Consider the following 16,109-nt stretch of genomic DNA (forward strand, 5'->3'; position numbering starts at 1 on the left):
TTCTGGTTACCGTTGTGAATTACCTCTGAATATCAGGCATCCGGGTAGTTGGAAAGAATACACCATGGGAATTAAAATGTATGCAACATGAGAAAAAGTACAAGCATACTGGGGGTCTTAAAGTATAAAAATACACTTCAGTCATCTCTGAGCCACTGAAAGAATGTCTTTGCATCCATGTATATATTTTTGGAGCCCTTCAGGATGAATTATTCTTTATAGCAAAGACAGGACAAGGTTTGCAAGTAGGGTTTGTATGCCCAGAAAGCTGACTAATATTTTTGTCAATTTCAGGTACATCTCCTTACAAACATTACCCTGCCAATGTTCTTAGCCCGTTGAAGTTAAAACAGAATACCACTGTACAACAGGGTGTTATTTTAGCTTAGTAATGCTATACGGAGTTTAGGCTTTTGAATAAGTTTTAGTTTTCCCATGAACACTCTGACAATTTCACACAACCTCGTAAGGCCAAAAGTAATTCCAAGGGCACGAAGTAAAGGTTTTGCTTTCTTTGAATTAAAACTGCCAGAAATACCAATAAGTGTCATTTTCTGTATCTATGGGTAAATATTAAAAAAAGACCAATAAACCCCAGACCCAAACTGTTTTAGCAGAATTCACTGTAATAATGGAAAATGGTTAGAACTGTTTAAATCTCTTTGAATCTCAGAGAATTAACTCCCAATGTTATTAAAATTGAGTGACTCAAGCTTTCACAGAAATATAACTTGGTATTTAGTGAAAACATGGAATCATAGAACATCCCTCCTTTGAAATTCAGCCTTGTGATTTTGTAATGAACAATTTGTTATAGGTTTGTGAGAGAGGTACTTGAAGGCAGTGGAGGATCAGTGCCTTATTTGTTTAAATGCTAAGAAAGTTTTAGCCCTGATTCTCCAAGCATAGCCAATGTAACGATCAGAAAATATTTTGCTCTTGAACAGACAGATGGTACCTAATGTCAGCTGATAAGCTCTTAATAGTTATATTCAGCCTCTTAATTTTATTCTTTTTATTAACCAGCCATATATTTACATTATCCATACATTAGAAAATCTGTTGCTAACACATGTTCAGAAGGCAGATTCATTATCTGCACTGGCTTGCTTACATTGGTTTAGAGCTATTAGGTCTAAATTTGCCACAGCCTACAGGTGTACACACAATCCCATGCTACCCTTTCCAGACATAATTTTAAAACATTGCTTTAAAAGCCCTGGGAGGCCCCTGAGCTATTCTAGCCTGGTTTAATTCTTTTTCTGTATAGCACGTTTCATAAGAGTGTGCCCCATAGCAGTAAACAAAATCTAATCAATAAAATCCACTGAAATTTGACCTTCTCTTCACCCTTAGACTTGGTTGAACTTTTTTATTTTATTGTTATTTTTTAAATTACTAAACAAATGGTGAATACAGTTTTGCGTGTTTGCTTACGGTTGGCTGCAGTCATTTTGGGCAATCAGTTACTGGTGTAATAGCTCTTTAATTGTACAGCACATATAGAACTGGAACAACGTGTTCATAAATAGGTTCTGGTTTTCATTTAATACTTGAGTGCTCCTGAAAGGAGGAGGCTGATAATACTCAATAGAGTCAAGTAAAATGCAAGATTCTTCATTGCTGTTTTAGTGCTGTGTTGCAATCTGGCCAAACAGAAGTCCTGCTGCCCTTGTCCTGAGTATGATCAGCTGTTACCAGATGTCTGAAAAGACACATGGTGCCTTTACGATGCAGACAAACATCTATGAAAGGGGAGAGACCACAACTGGATCATCAGTCATCCATTTGAATTAAATGAGTATTCTGCTAAAGGTGGCTTCATGTTACAACTGTAACCACACTGTTGAAAACTTTTCTGCGTTAAGCGAAGGTTAAACACAGAAAGCTTGTCTCAGTCTCAGTCAGGTATGAGACTAAAGCTTGATTATTTTCTGTATTGTTTATCTGTAAGCTTGGGCTCCATTTAAGGCATAAGATTGAGCTCTGATCCCTTTTAGATGGCAGATTCTCAGCATACCCACTGTCTTAATGTGCACCCTAGTGCTCAGTCCTGCAGTCTGCTAGGTGAGTAAAATTGACTGTCATATGCAGCAGTACCTCAGCTTATCTTTTTCTAAGCCTAATGTGAACACTAAGTCAAGCTACAAACAATTCAACAGGCAACAATGCAGGCAAAAAGTGCATGGGTCTCAGTGTACGTCTATATTACTAAAAAGGAGAGGGGCACGGAGAAACCTTGAGCATCAAATCTGCAAGGCTGCACCTATTCCAGGAAAGTTAGAAGGGATATGTCATGGGTATAGGCACACGATTGTTAAATCCACAGCATTAACATGTTAGAAAAGTATATGCCGTCATTTAGCCTGTGCCAACTGTCACTCTACAACAGTGCTTATTGTGACTTGGTCACGGGCTAATGACTAATAGGTCATGGGCTAATGGCAATAGGTAATGAGTTGTGGCTAGCCTGATTGGGAAGGTAAGAGAGTCAGGTCTACATCTATAAGCTATGCCATGCTACTCAGGTTTAGGGCTAAAAACAGTCCCTGACACACAGCCATATAGTACACGAAGTGCTGTTGTTCACTATGCTTAATTATTTTTTTGATTCATAGCTCAAATTTGGTTTACTCCAACTAGATCTCTCCAAGACAAACCTGATCTAATGAGTCAATGTGGGTCTAAATCAAGCTTCTTCCAGACGACTTCAGGGCCAGGGACTGATCCCTGGACTGTCTTTATTTATTAACTTAAACAGAGCCAAAATTTATCTACTGTAAGCCTGTTCTGAAGTCTACTTCAGGCTTTGTATTGTAGGTACAGCTGGAGCAGTTTGGAGCTACAACGTCATCTGTCTTCTCACACGTTTACACAAGGTTTTACCAGAATTCCTTCCGTTAATGGAATGCTCAATAAACACTTATTTCATTACTTACTTGTGACAAGAGGATTAAAAGAGTAGACAAGAGTAACAGAAAATCATGTCTGCTGCCCTTTCATAGCAGCGAGCTTTGATAGATGTATCCCACATCTACTGAGCCATTTCTCTGAGACCATTCAGGGGAAATTCAATAAAGAAATTGCTCCTGAGCTGTCCAGCACCCTCCATTACAGATTCAGTAGTCTTAACCCAACACTGTTTTCTGTTTGCTGCTTAAGGCCTCAAAAATACAACAGCAAAACAGCACAACATTTCCTATTAAATGACCACACATCAGGAGAAAAAAAAGGCACAGTTTTTTTATGTGAAAGCTCTTTACATATCTCAGAAATAAGCAAACCATTACTTTGAGTCATGTTCTGACCTCCTACCATGACGTTTTTACTGAACTTAATCAATATAAACTTTAAAAATATTACAGTGCTTAGGTTCAAGTAAGCTATACAGACTGGTTTCACAACCTGCCAGATACTAACTCCCTACATAGAGATGAGGCAAAACAAACAAACAAAACAACATGTCTAAGGCATCTTCAACAACCATCTCAAACTCTTCTCAGGTCTACTGATAGACTCAGGCCAGGATAGTGGCAGTCTTGGTTGTTTGTTCACTTCCCGGATTCAGAGGATGGGTCAGGTGCTTTAAGTTCCATAGTCTGAGTTCCATTAAGTTCCATTTGCTTCTCTTTGATGAAAGATGTCAGGTCATGTCATAAATGTGAAATTCATTGTTATATTAAAAAAAAAGAAATTAAAATTTGAATTTTATTTGCACTAGATGAGGTTTCATGAATCTGAAATTGATGCAATATACGAGATAATACTTACTTCTCTGCAGGTACTGTAATCCTGTAGTCTATAATACAATATAACCACATCTAGTAAAGGCCACAGGCTTTGTAATAAGCTTGCAAGGTCTTAGAACTGAGGTCTGTCAGGATTGTTTTTTCTGAACTTTTCTTGACCTGCCTGCAGCTTTGTTTTTGTTTGTTTTAACTGTAACAGCAAGTTTTCTTCTGATCTTCTGATCAGATGGTTATGGCTAATTTGTTTTGCTTATCATTATACAGCACAATCATACTTCTAACAGATAGTAGTGACAAATAGTTTTTTTCTATGCAGAATAATTTATTAATGGTTCTAAGATAATGATGTACAGTAGAGAAATACAGAGCTGGTCTCATACCAGAAGAGTTGAGAAGTGGAGATGCAGTACAGAAGAGCATAGGAGTGAAATGAGAAGGCATGGAATACAGGCTGGCACTGGAGATCCCGTGGCTGTATATAACTCACCCATGGTCAGTTACAAAAATGTAGATCCAGAGCTGGACAATATTGGTCTTAGGAGTAAAAAAGAAAAAAAGAATGACTATCTAACATACATAAAATCTATCATAAATATTATATTTAGGTATAATATGCAGCTACAAACCAGTGAAAAAAGAGAAAGTTGTAAAATCATTTTAACATATGAAAATTATCCTCAGTGAATCCCAGAGTGAGGAAGAAGAAACTCTAAACATGAACACCAACCTTATTCCTCCTGGTGAAGGATTGCTGGTGCTGAAAACTCACTACAGCACCCCCTCCAGCACCACAAGAATGAAACTGACCCCAGGTCTCAGAGAAGCAGGAGGAGGGATAACACCAGGAAAAGTATAAAAACTACATGTGTTTATAACAGTTTTAATTGTATTACTGCTATTACTGTGACTTTATTTTTTTTCTATAGAGAAGTATAATTTCCTTTCCTTTAACAATTTAACCTGAACTACTAATGCTTCCTGGATGAAATTGTTAAAATAGCCACTACACTAACAATAAATTATTGGCTTTATACCAAAGGTATGTTACTTCTTTTCTCTTAAACAAGATTTTGAACATAACAACATTGAATAAAGGCTGAAATGAAAGGAAAAAAAGAGTGGTAAAACCTTTTAGATTGCTGCAGCTTCTTATTGCTCAAGATGTGTTTAGCTCCTTCTTTCAAAACTGATTACAGAGAGAAATGCAATAAGGTTCAGCTTAGTTCCCCAGATGCAAAAACACTTAGTGGCATCTGACAAGCCCTGGGGTATCCAAGGTATCTATAGGAAGTTGGCAAGTATGACATAAAACCTATGAATGATCCATATTTGCCTTCTGTAAATAGTACAGTACCTCCTTCTGTACTTTCTGCAGGAGGTTGCTTAGGATAATCTAGGAAATCTCAAATGACATTAGAGATGCTCTGTTCAAGGAACTTACCCCTAAAAAATGCTACTAGATCTGACTTAGAGTAGACCACTGGAAATTTAAACTCTCTGTGTTCTGAGGGGTTTTCCAGATAATATTTGACCCCATCTTATTTTGCCTCCAGATCAAATACTGACTTGAAAAAGACTGCATTCTGATACCAGTTCAAGTTCAGCAAAAACTTCACAGGAATAACTTACTGATAATTATGGTCTCAGTATACTATTGAATTCATGATATTTACCTGTAATATTGATTTTTCAAGTTTGCAAAATATAAAATTCTTTGCAGAACCATGATTTACCCTTGAGTACTAACCTAAACTTTTTCCTAGTTTGTGTCTGGCCTTTGAGTTCTCATTTCACAACAGATTCAGAGTCATCTTTGTTGTTCTCTTTAACTTGGTTTTCTATAAGTTTGAAGCATGAGAAATACTGTTTACAGTGAAGAAACCGAAACTTTTAATTATTAAATAATAATACTGTAATACTAATAATACTACTACTAATATTTTTAGAATTCTAAATAAAAGACTGCTAACTAGTTTCCTTTCTAGGTTTTTTGTGCTTTTTTAAAATAATCAGAAGAAAGACTTTAAACATTTTAATTTTTAAATGAGGTCTTTAATTTTTAAACATTAAAATTCCTATTCTGATTGTAAATTTGCGTAACGGCTGGATAAAGATCAGTTTTACCATATCTTTCATTCATATTTTGTTAGTGTTGCAAGGACAGGGCATAATTTGTAAGATGATTACCACAAGCAGTTAGCTGAGAAATGTCAGTTTAAAAAAACCCCAAAACTCCAGTTTGAAATACAATTCAAAGTCAATATATTATAATGTTTTTCTCCACGTGAACTTTCAGATTGTTGTGCTGGGAAAAAAAGAAATAATTTCTCATTAAAAATTTTAGTTCGTATTTTCAGGTCAGTTCTAGTTTAGTCTGTTGACTGGCATTTTATCTCGCTATCATAAAAAAAATCTGTTTCATATATGGCAGGAACTGTTTTCAGAAGCACTACAATGATAGCTGCCTGATTTGGTAGTGAAGCAGAAGACAGATTCAGAAGCCTAGATACAAAAAGTTTTGAATAAAAACTGATATCATTGAAGCTAAACTTGCAAGAAAAAAACATTCTTTACCCCATTCCTTCATATAAACCAGATTTTAATCAACAGCTGTTACTCACAGGTTAATGGCACATTTAGCTAATACTTTCTGAGGTTGAGTAAGTCCCAAACAGAGAGAAGAGAAAGGGGACAATCTTGCACAGACTTCACTCTGCATCCACCTCATCAGCGCAAAACTGAGAAAATTTCTAATAAAGACAGTCGATAATATGGCAAACGACATATATAGACACTCATCTTGACGTTGTTAAGAAAGTAATTCTTTTAAGGTTTTCAATTTCTCCAGTCTACTAGGTACATTATTTATTTATTTTTGTAAAAGGGGTACATATTCTTGTTTTCCTCAGACCTAATGAAGTGAATCCTTACATCCTTTCTCTGTTCTTATTCCCCTGGTCTCCATGCAGAACTTTACATTGGAAAAGACATCTAGGGAGGAAAAGGTTTGATTTTAAAATCTTATACTGGTCAATGCTTTCATTTGCGTCTTTAGAGACTTGTCTTATACATATAGATATCAAAGAATCGATTTATTGCCTGAACTTTACAAAAAAGGAGGGTCAGAGATACAGAATAGGTAGTTTACTAGGGTGAAATGCTTGTATCTGCAGAGTAAGTTAATTAAAGTATTTGTTTTCCAACGTGTGATATTTTTCTATGTTTATCTACTTTCAGGTAAATCATAAAAAATGGTTTGGCATCCTCTACCTTTAATTTAAGTTTTACGAAATTGTTTTTGTCTTTTCAGTTGACAAACAAATTTAATCCCCTTTTCATTTTTCCAAAGAGAATACTATGTTTGCTAAAACTATTTTGGAAGGTTTTATCTTCAAAACATTAAGCACCTCAAAAATAAGGTCTTTATTTGATTTTAACCTGTAACAACTAGAAAAATACAAAATTCTTAATACTTCTTAACAATTAAGGCTGTGTGTAAAATTGGGGTTACGAGTTCGTCACTTACTAGCCATTCTCCTTTATATCATGACTGATTTAGAAATGTCACTTCAGCTATATATCCAAGCTTCTAACATATTAGCCCATATCAGATAATTGTGTACCTGCCCACTATCCCCTTTCAAACATTTCCCAATTACACTAAGTGCATTTAAAAAGTTAAGAGAATGCAAAGATTTGCATGTCAGGAAAAAAATCATCAAATGGATGATGTGAACAAGAAAGGTTTTTTTTCTTTATTGTTCTTTGCTGTATTGCATCCTATCTCTGCAGTTTGCAGTACTTTTCGGTGGTTTAGATGGTGTTTTGGAGTATATGGATCATTCATCTGTTTTAGTATGACAGTCTGGCACAGCGACTTGTTACTCAACTGCATGTCTAGACTATCTTTCTTACACATTTTCACATTTTGTCTTTTTTTTTTTTTTAAAAAAAGTAAACCTAGATCGCTTTCCAGTTTAATTCTAGTTTTATTGCTTATTAGAAATGTTTTTGTCTCCTTTAACACTACATGTGTTTTCATCACAGCACTGATGATTTTTAATTGTATTTAAACTGTATGATGTGAATGCTCTTGCTGTTTGCTACTTTAAAATGCACTGCTTTTATAAGTAGATGAGCATCATTAAACTACCAGCTTTAAGCTTTAAAACTTTTTCTGTATTACTGGAAATGTAAAAATTATTTTTCTTAAAATATTTTCAAACCACTTATCTTGTTTTCTTCTGAGACTCTTGTTAATTTTTATATGTATTTTTCAGCCTTCATCACAAAACTAAACTGGGATGAAACATCCCTCACTGGATCGAAGACGGATTTTTCACATCAGTTAGCCAGCTTGACAGCAGCTTTAATACATTTTCCAATGATGGTTACAAGCGTGTTGTTAGAACAAATGCTTACACTTTTTAATATAATTCCGATCAAATAATCTTTATGAAGGATTAAAAGGAAAAAGTCTACAGAGAGAGGAAAGGAAAAGTCTGGTAGATGAATTGTCTGCCTTGCAAACAGTGTGTGAAATCCTTCTTTTAATTCTACTTTAATAACTCCCTTCTGACCTTAAGTTTTTCGAGGCATTATATTTCATTAAAGAAACAGCTCATACAGGTATGACTGAATAAGCTTTAACAGTCTAAACTAGCAGTGACAGTATAGATGCAGATACATAGAAATCACGCTGAAAGGAATGTGAAGAGAGAAATTCTAAGGATCTCCAAGTAAAATTTGAGAATTCTGTTTTGGTTAGTTTATATCAACTCCTTGATGAAAGCTGATTTCTTTCAAAGCGACACATGGATAACTGCAATGAACACCCTTCCCAAGCCTAAGTTCTTGGTGGTGAAGATGAGACGAGTTTTTGGACAATAGGAAAGGCATCATAGTGAAAACAGACTGTTTTATCTGCTGTTCCGTATTAAAAGCTTAATTCAGTTTTTCAGATGAATTCACACTGTCAGCAATAGGACCTATATACAGATTTCCCTCACATGTTATAGGGCTATTGTGTTGATTCTACTTCTGTGCCATCTTAGATATGTTAAGAAAACAAATAAGTCACTTAAAAGTCATATCCTGAGCATTATCTTTTGGGATTGTCTTTTTGCTTTCTTACAATCTTATTAACACGTTGATCAGGTCTGAGTGCTAATAAGAATATACTTCTAAGTATCACATCTGAATGCTAATAAGAACACAGTTCTAAGAAATACTTGGCAATATTTACTCATTCCTAACAATACTTTAAACATAATTTCTTCAGACATGCATTTTAAGAAAGTCAACTGTAGGTATTATTAAAAGACTTAGAAGGACTAGTTTTTCATGTATCGCTTTAACTATTTACTTGTTTTAAGTATTTTCTGGAAAACATTGGCAATAATAATGTAAAATTAATGCTTATGTTCCAATAGTAATTAAAAAAAAATAGTCCTAGGCAGAAGTAGTTCCCCAGTTTGGAATCAGTGCTACAGTGATTTATACCGGATATTAGACCCTGTGAAACATTTATCTCACACGATTAAAAAAAAAAAAAAGTAGTAAAAAACGATCCTATCAGATTTTTGGGATATAAAAATAACTCCCTGAGTTTTGAAAATGAAAATCCTTATGAAATCAGAAGCTGATCTTTTAGGCATCAGTTGAATGATACTGAATAAACACCAGGTGTGATGCTTTGACCCTGTCTAACGACTAAGCACCTACCAGCTGCTTGCTAGCTCTCCCCGCTGTGGCATGGGGGAGAAAATTTGAAGGGCAAAACCGAGAAAAGCTCGTGGGTCATGATAAACATAGTTTAATAAGTGAAGGGAAAAAAACCTCCGCAATCGAAACAACAGGTGATGCAAAGGCAATCACTCACAATCTCTCACTGGCAGACCAATGCCCAGCTGGTCTCCAAGCAACGGCTACCTTGGAAAGACTCCCCTTCCATTTTATTGCTGAGAATAATGTTGTATGGTATAGAATATCTCCATTGTCAGTTCGAGTCAGCCGGCCCAGCCGTGTCCTCTCCCAGCCTCTTGCCCATGCACAACCTATTGCCTGAAGGGGACCAGAATGAGAAACAGAAAGTCTTGACACTGTGCAAGTGCTGATCAGCAACAGGTAACGCATTGGTGTGTTACCATTACTGTTATGGTCATCGGTCTAAAGCACAGTACCATACATGCTGCTATGAATAAAATTAACCCCATCACAGCCAGACACAGTACAGCAGGTTAAAAAAAAATAAATAAAAGAAAAGTCAAAGCTGTTCAGATTGGTGTAATAAACCCAAGACACTTAGGCTTTGCAAAGCCTAAGAACTTAAGGTAGATTTTACATTACAATTAAAAATGTGCACACTTTTAAAGACTGAAAGATAAGAGAAGGATAAAATAGTTTGGACTCCTGGTTTTTCCCCCTTACTAGACTTAGTAGCTCTCCACATAGACACACAACATGTAGATTTACATGGATCTACAAGCTGACATAATTATAACCACATCATCTCAGTCACTGGAATATCTTCCTTTAATATTAATGAAAAATATAATGTAGGAGAGTATAAAGACTTTGTCATTCACGTTTTACATTAGGAAACTGAGACTCTGAAAGTCCATAGCACAGATTCTCAAACTTTCTTTTAATCATGGGTGAAGATTTAAGCATCTAAACAGTCTGAATGGAAATGACTGCAAAAGATCCCAGGGGAAGTCCGTGACATAGCCAGGGATGACAAACACTGTTCCTGAGCTATGAGTATAGCTGTAAGATCATACCTCTGGCTGTCTTGTTTTCCTACTGTTAGAGGCAGAAGACAAAGGTGTTCTCAGTGTCTTTTCCTGTAACCATCTCTTTTTTTTGATCAAGATGAATAACCCAATGGGCTCTCCAGTACAGGTAAGGCATCCTTGAGCTGTAGTAATGCCTCAACTGCTTCTTTTTTTTTTTTTTTTTTGCCTGCTCTTTAAAAAGCAAGAATATATCTTCTAATGTGTTAAATGAGCTGTTAACAATGACAGATAGAAGGTTTTGCTCACCCAAAAGAAACTAAGAGTTGCATGGTATCCTGTGGGGTTTGGATCAGACAGTAGCCTAAGCATCATTTCAGATTTAAAATATTCTTCAGTTATATTGCTAAATCCACTTGCTATGTCAGAAGGCAAGAGGTAGGTCAATAGCCCAGACACAGAACAACTTCACATAAAGATGAGGAATTTATTAAAAAACAGTGAAGGGAAGATCACATTTCAGTTTATTAAACACAAAGAGAGGAAGGACCTTTACAAGAGGGGAGGAATAGGTTAGCTCTCAAGAGCAGTGTCATATTTGGAAGTATTGTATGAAATGGTTCTGATTTTGACTGAAAATAAACCTTTCTGAAACTTTAGAAAAGTTTGGGTTTGTTCTAGTTTTCTCAGTTTTTCATTATTTCACCTTTATATCACTAGCATTGACAGTATTCTACTCTGTGAGATGCTGGTGTTTTTTCATGTCTCTTAAGAAAGACCTTCTGCTCTGGAAATATGAAGCTTAGGCATGTTGCACCAGCTGCCACTTCCTCTCTAGTGCATCCCACCCTGCTGAGCTGATGAAACACAAGCTCAAATGGTAATGTTGGCTTGCTCTGCTGATTAGCTCCAGTGGGTATTCATGTTCTTACCTAAGAATACTGCAGTTTTGAAGTGTTTGGCTTGTTGTAGCTTCCTGATTTTACCAGATTTCTCAGTCTTGCAGACTTTAAGTGTTGATCCCTGGGGTTTCCATTATTCCTCCCTTTCCCTTAGTCTAGAAGCTAACATAACTCCAAAGCCATCCAAGAACATGCTTGCCAACCACAGATTTTTGTAAATAATCCAGTACCATTTCTAAACAAATTAATGTCCTCCAGCTAGCTCATATTTTATATGTCAGTGATATTGAAAAATTATATTGGTATGTTTGAGCATTTGAAGTCAAACAGTTTTGTCTGGCAAATCTAAAAGAGTAATTTTTAAAGAATTTTTTTATGACTTACTGTAAGCATTCATAATTTCCTTGATCAACAATCATGAGACTCAGTGGCTTTTATCACATATGCAAAATAACAAAATATCATCACACTTTGTACACTAGAAGCAGAACCTAGGTGCAACACAGTGACATTAATCTGTATTAGGTTTATGTTAGCAAGGTTCTGTAGCAGAGGACTACAGAGGTGGCTTCTATGAGAAGCTACTAGAAGCTTCCCACATGTCTGACAGAGCCAATGCCAGCTGGCTCCAAGATGGACCTGTTGCTGGCCAAGGCTGAGCCAATCAGTGATGATGGTAGCACCTCTGGGATAACGTGTTTAAGAAGGAAAAAAATAACTGCTGGGGAGCAGCGGCTGGAGAGAGGCGTGAGAATATGTGAAACAACTCTGCAGACACCAGGGTCGGTGAAGAAAGATGGAGAAGAGGTGCTCCAGGCACTGGAGCAGAGATTCCTCTGCAGCCTGTGGCGAAGACTATGGTGAGGCAGGCTGTCCCCCTGCAGCCCATGGATGTTAATGATGGAGAAGATGTCTGCCTGCAGCCCATGGAGGATCCTACGCCAGAGCAGATGGATGCTTGAAGGAGGCTGTGACTCTGTGGGAAGCTCACGCAGGAGCAGGCTTCTGAGCAGGACCTGTGATCCTGTGGAGAGAAGCCCACATTGGAGAAGGTTTTCTGGCAGGACTTGTGCTTCCGTGAGGTATCCATGCTTGAGCAGCCTGTTCCTAAAAGACTGCACCCTGTGGAAAGAACCTACGCTGGAGCAGCTCATGAAGAACTACAGCCTGTGGGAAGGACTCACGTTGCAGAAGTTCATGGAGGACTGTCTCTTGTTGGAGGGACCCTACGCTGGAGCAGAGGAAGAATGTGAGGAGGAAGGAACAACAGAGACAACGTGATGAACTGACTGCAACCCTCATTCCCTGTCCCCCTGTGCCACCTGGGGAAAGGAGGCAGAGAAAATCAGGAATTAAGTTGAGCCCAGGAAAAAGGAAAGGGCAGGGGGGAAGGTGTTTTTAAGGTTTGGTTTTATTTATCATTACTCTACTTTGAGTTGATTGGCAATAAATTAAATTAATTTCCCCGAGGTGAGTTTGTTTTGCCTGTGACAGTAGTCAATGAGTGATCACTCTCTGTCATTATCTCAACCCACGAGACTTTTGTTATATTTTGTCTCCCTTGTCCATCTGAGGAGGGAAGTGATAGAGGAGCTTGATGGGCACCTGGTATCCAGCCAAGGTCAACCCACCGCATAACCCAATTACTAGATAAGTCAGTTTGGAAGAAGGATCTTGTAAACCGAAAAACGTAAATATTTGTGGCATCTGAGGTGAGGAAACAAAAGCCTTTGCCTAGATTCTGGTGGTATGGCATTGTAATACTGCCTCTTAGGACCTGACTTCTGCTGATGTTAATTATCCAGCTGTACTGAAACACTAGCCCAGCCCAGCCCATACCTACCGTCCGTCTTTTGCCACTAGAGGGCAAACTGATCAGATACACAACTGAATGAGTTTTAAAATGGCTGATTTTATTTGTGATTTTGCTTAATTATGTAGCATTTTCTTGAATTTAGACTAGTGTGTGACTTTTCACAAGATTCAGTAATGATACATGTAGGAAAAGACAATAAAAAGGGGGCTTTTATTTGTTCGCTCGAAGTTTTGGTGTTTGGGTTTTTTTGTTTATTTGTTTTTCAAGGTAGAAGATGCCAAAGGATCTCAGACAACAGTTGAAACAACATGAATTTAAATATAATCACTTTCAGAAAAGTGGAGGGGAGGAGGAAAAAAGAAGGAAAATTAAAAAAAATATGAAAGCAAATTGAAAACATTTAATCTTACAATTTGCAGGATATGTTAAAAGAAATGCTACTAGGAATAAACATAGGATTTAAATAAGAAAAGGTTGTAACCTTCCTACAGACCATCCTTCATAAAAAAAATAAAAATTTATTGCATGCTAAATTCATGCTTGTAGCCAAAGTCTAGCCTTGTACAAATAGCAATATGCAGTTAGTGACATTAAAAAAACCCAAGTTTATTACTACATGAATCAAGCAAAAAATAATGCAGCTTGTTAACTTTATATAGAACATAATGTCTACTCAGTTTTGACTAGAAAACATGGTGAATTTTCCACATGTAATCACATACTTAAATAGAAATAAAAATCAATACGGCCTAGTTTTTAAATAGAATGTCACACTTACTGGCTAGCCAGAAAAAAAAAAAAAACCTCATAAGATATAAGATATTTAAATACAGCATAAATATTTCATAAAGTAATGCAGTCTGGATTACAAAGTATTTGAAAGACTTCAGATTTCAAACAGTGCACAAACCCATACAGGATATCTTTCATTTTACGGTAAGCTTAATATATGCATGCTGACATGTAGCATTGATTTCTCCTTATGTATGACTGTGTTAATTTTAAAGTTCACTCAGACGAATGTGCACCTTTCAGAAACAGAAGCAAGCAAATGAATAAGATCCTCAACAGAAACCTCCATTATGAAACTTTTGTTAATGGATGTGTGCATTTAAAAAAAATAATTCATTTTTGCTGTTTTTTAAAATAGGTTTTAAAGGATAGCACCTTCTCTTATACTTTCATACTTACAGATTTTATATACACAATCTTGCTTTAAATTTTAACTCTTGTTCAAGAGAAAAGTTCATTTCTACAAGTGATATTTTATAAATCCAATAGCTGGAAGTAATCAGCTTTTGATTCTCTTTTTTTTTTTCACTGAAATAGTAAATAAATAAAATAAATAAACAAATAAATTCAACCCTGTAGCAAGTTCGTTACAGGCAAGTTTAAAACTAGTGTCTACTGCGTATTTTTGATAGTACTAAAAGCAACAAAATATATATTATGCAAATTATTTAGAACTATTAATCACAACATAGGAAATACAGTAATGGAATGTTCTCTCTTGCGAACTTACAATGCATAGCAGTAATCTTCATCCATCTCTCTGGCTTGCCCAACCCGACACCAAACTTTCATCAAATTGTACAAAACAGCTCAAGCTTTTCCATCTTGGAATTTTTATTGTCACTGCATATTTTGTTGCAGAAATACATGATGGAAATGTCACTTTTAGCAGTGTGATTGCTAATTGGCATTCCCATTACTACGGCTAGATAGAACATAGGTAAACATAGATTTTCTTCCCAAGTGATACTGACTTACTTTGGATATGCTTATTTATTCTGTTAAAGGGATATTTCCTCCAGGCCTTTCAAATTTTGTTTACATAAGTGTAGGGATGCTTCATATCATTCAGGAAGACAGCACTTAGATTGATAATTGATTGTTTACCTACCAGGGTAGTTTGGTTCATTGATTTGGGGGTTTTGGTTTGGTTTTGTGTTTGGGATATTTTTTTGAGGCTAATAATCCTATTGAAGAAGTTTAGACGGACATTAATGATAGCTTAAAAACTTCTACATCATTAAGATTTCATCAATTGCTTTTGAAATTAGAAAATTAGATAATGGAAACGCCAGTTATGATTCCTCTGACACTTGTTAAAAGGAAGAAAAACTTCCTTTACTAACCAATGCAAATAAATCTACTGGTAATTAGACAATTGTCGATTAAGGTACAAAAATAAAGCCAAATATTGAGAAATCTAAGTGAATGGATTTGGTGTTATATACTTTCTGAATCTTTTCTGATGATCAGCAGTTAGTTAACAGCTATTACAGTAAGCTTTGGACTACTTCAGATGTTTTATGGCGGGTAGTCTGGAATACTTTTAATTGATTTGCTGGGATTGTTTGGAGTGAACATGAAAAAGTCCTGTAGACTTTCAAGCATACAACTGAATTGTCAAACCTAACATGAAAATGGAGTAACAGCTACAAGGCTGTTTATTTCAGTTTCTATGAGTCTGAATGTATAATAGAGGCGTTGACAGCTCTATCTCCTCAGACAGGCTGTGAATTTGAGAACTTAAATTCAGTTTTGTAGAAGTGATTCACTCTTATTCATAACAAAAGGTTAAGTTTTGTGACAGCATTTGACAGAGAGTGGGATTAGGTGAAGATGGTAGAGAAGGAAGTTTCTCTGTAAATGTACACTATATAAAATGAGCTGCAAAAAAAAAATTGTCACTTTTTAAGAGCAACACTTAGAGATGGTAGCCGCATAACATCTTTTCTACAATTACACTTTGTGCTGACGACAGTATTTGACTAGCTGAGTAGCTGATCTCCTTCCCCTGGAGACTGTACCTGATAGCTGATCTTGTGAGTGAAACTAGCATGAATACTGTATATTTTTACTGTCAGAGACATCACAAGGCAAAGCACAAAGCTGTAAGTTG

Source organism: Tauraco erythrolophus, chromosome 1 (genome assembly GCF_009769465.1).
Source record: "Tauraco erythrolophus isolate bTauEry1 chromosome 1, bTauEry1.pri, whole genome shotgun sequence".
Lineage (NCBI taxonomy): Eukaryota > Metazoa > Chordata > Aves > Musophagiformes > Musophagidae > Tauraco > Tauraco erythrolophus.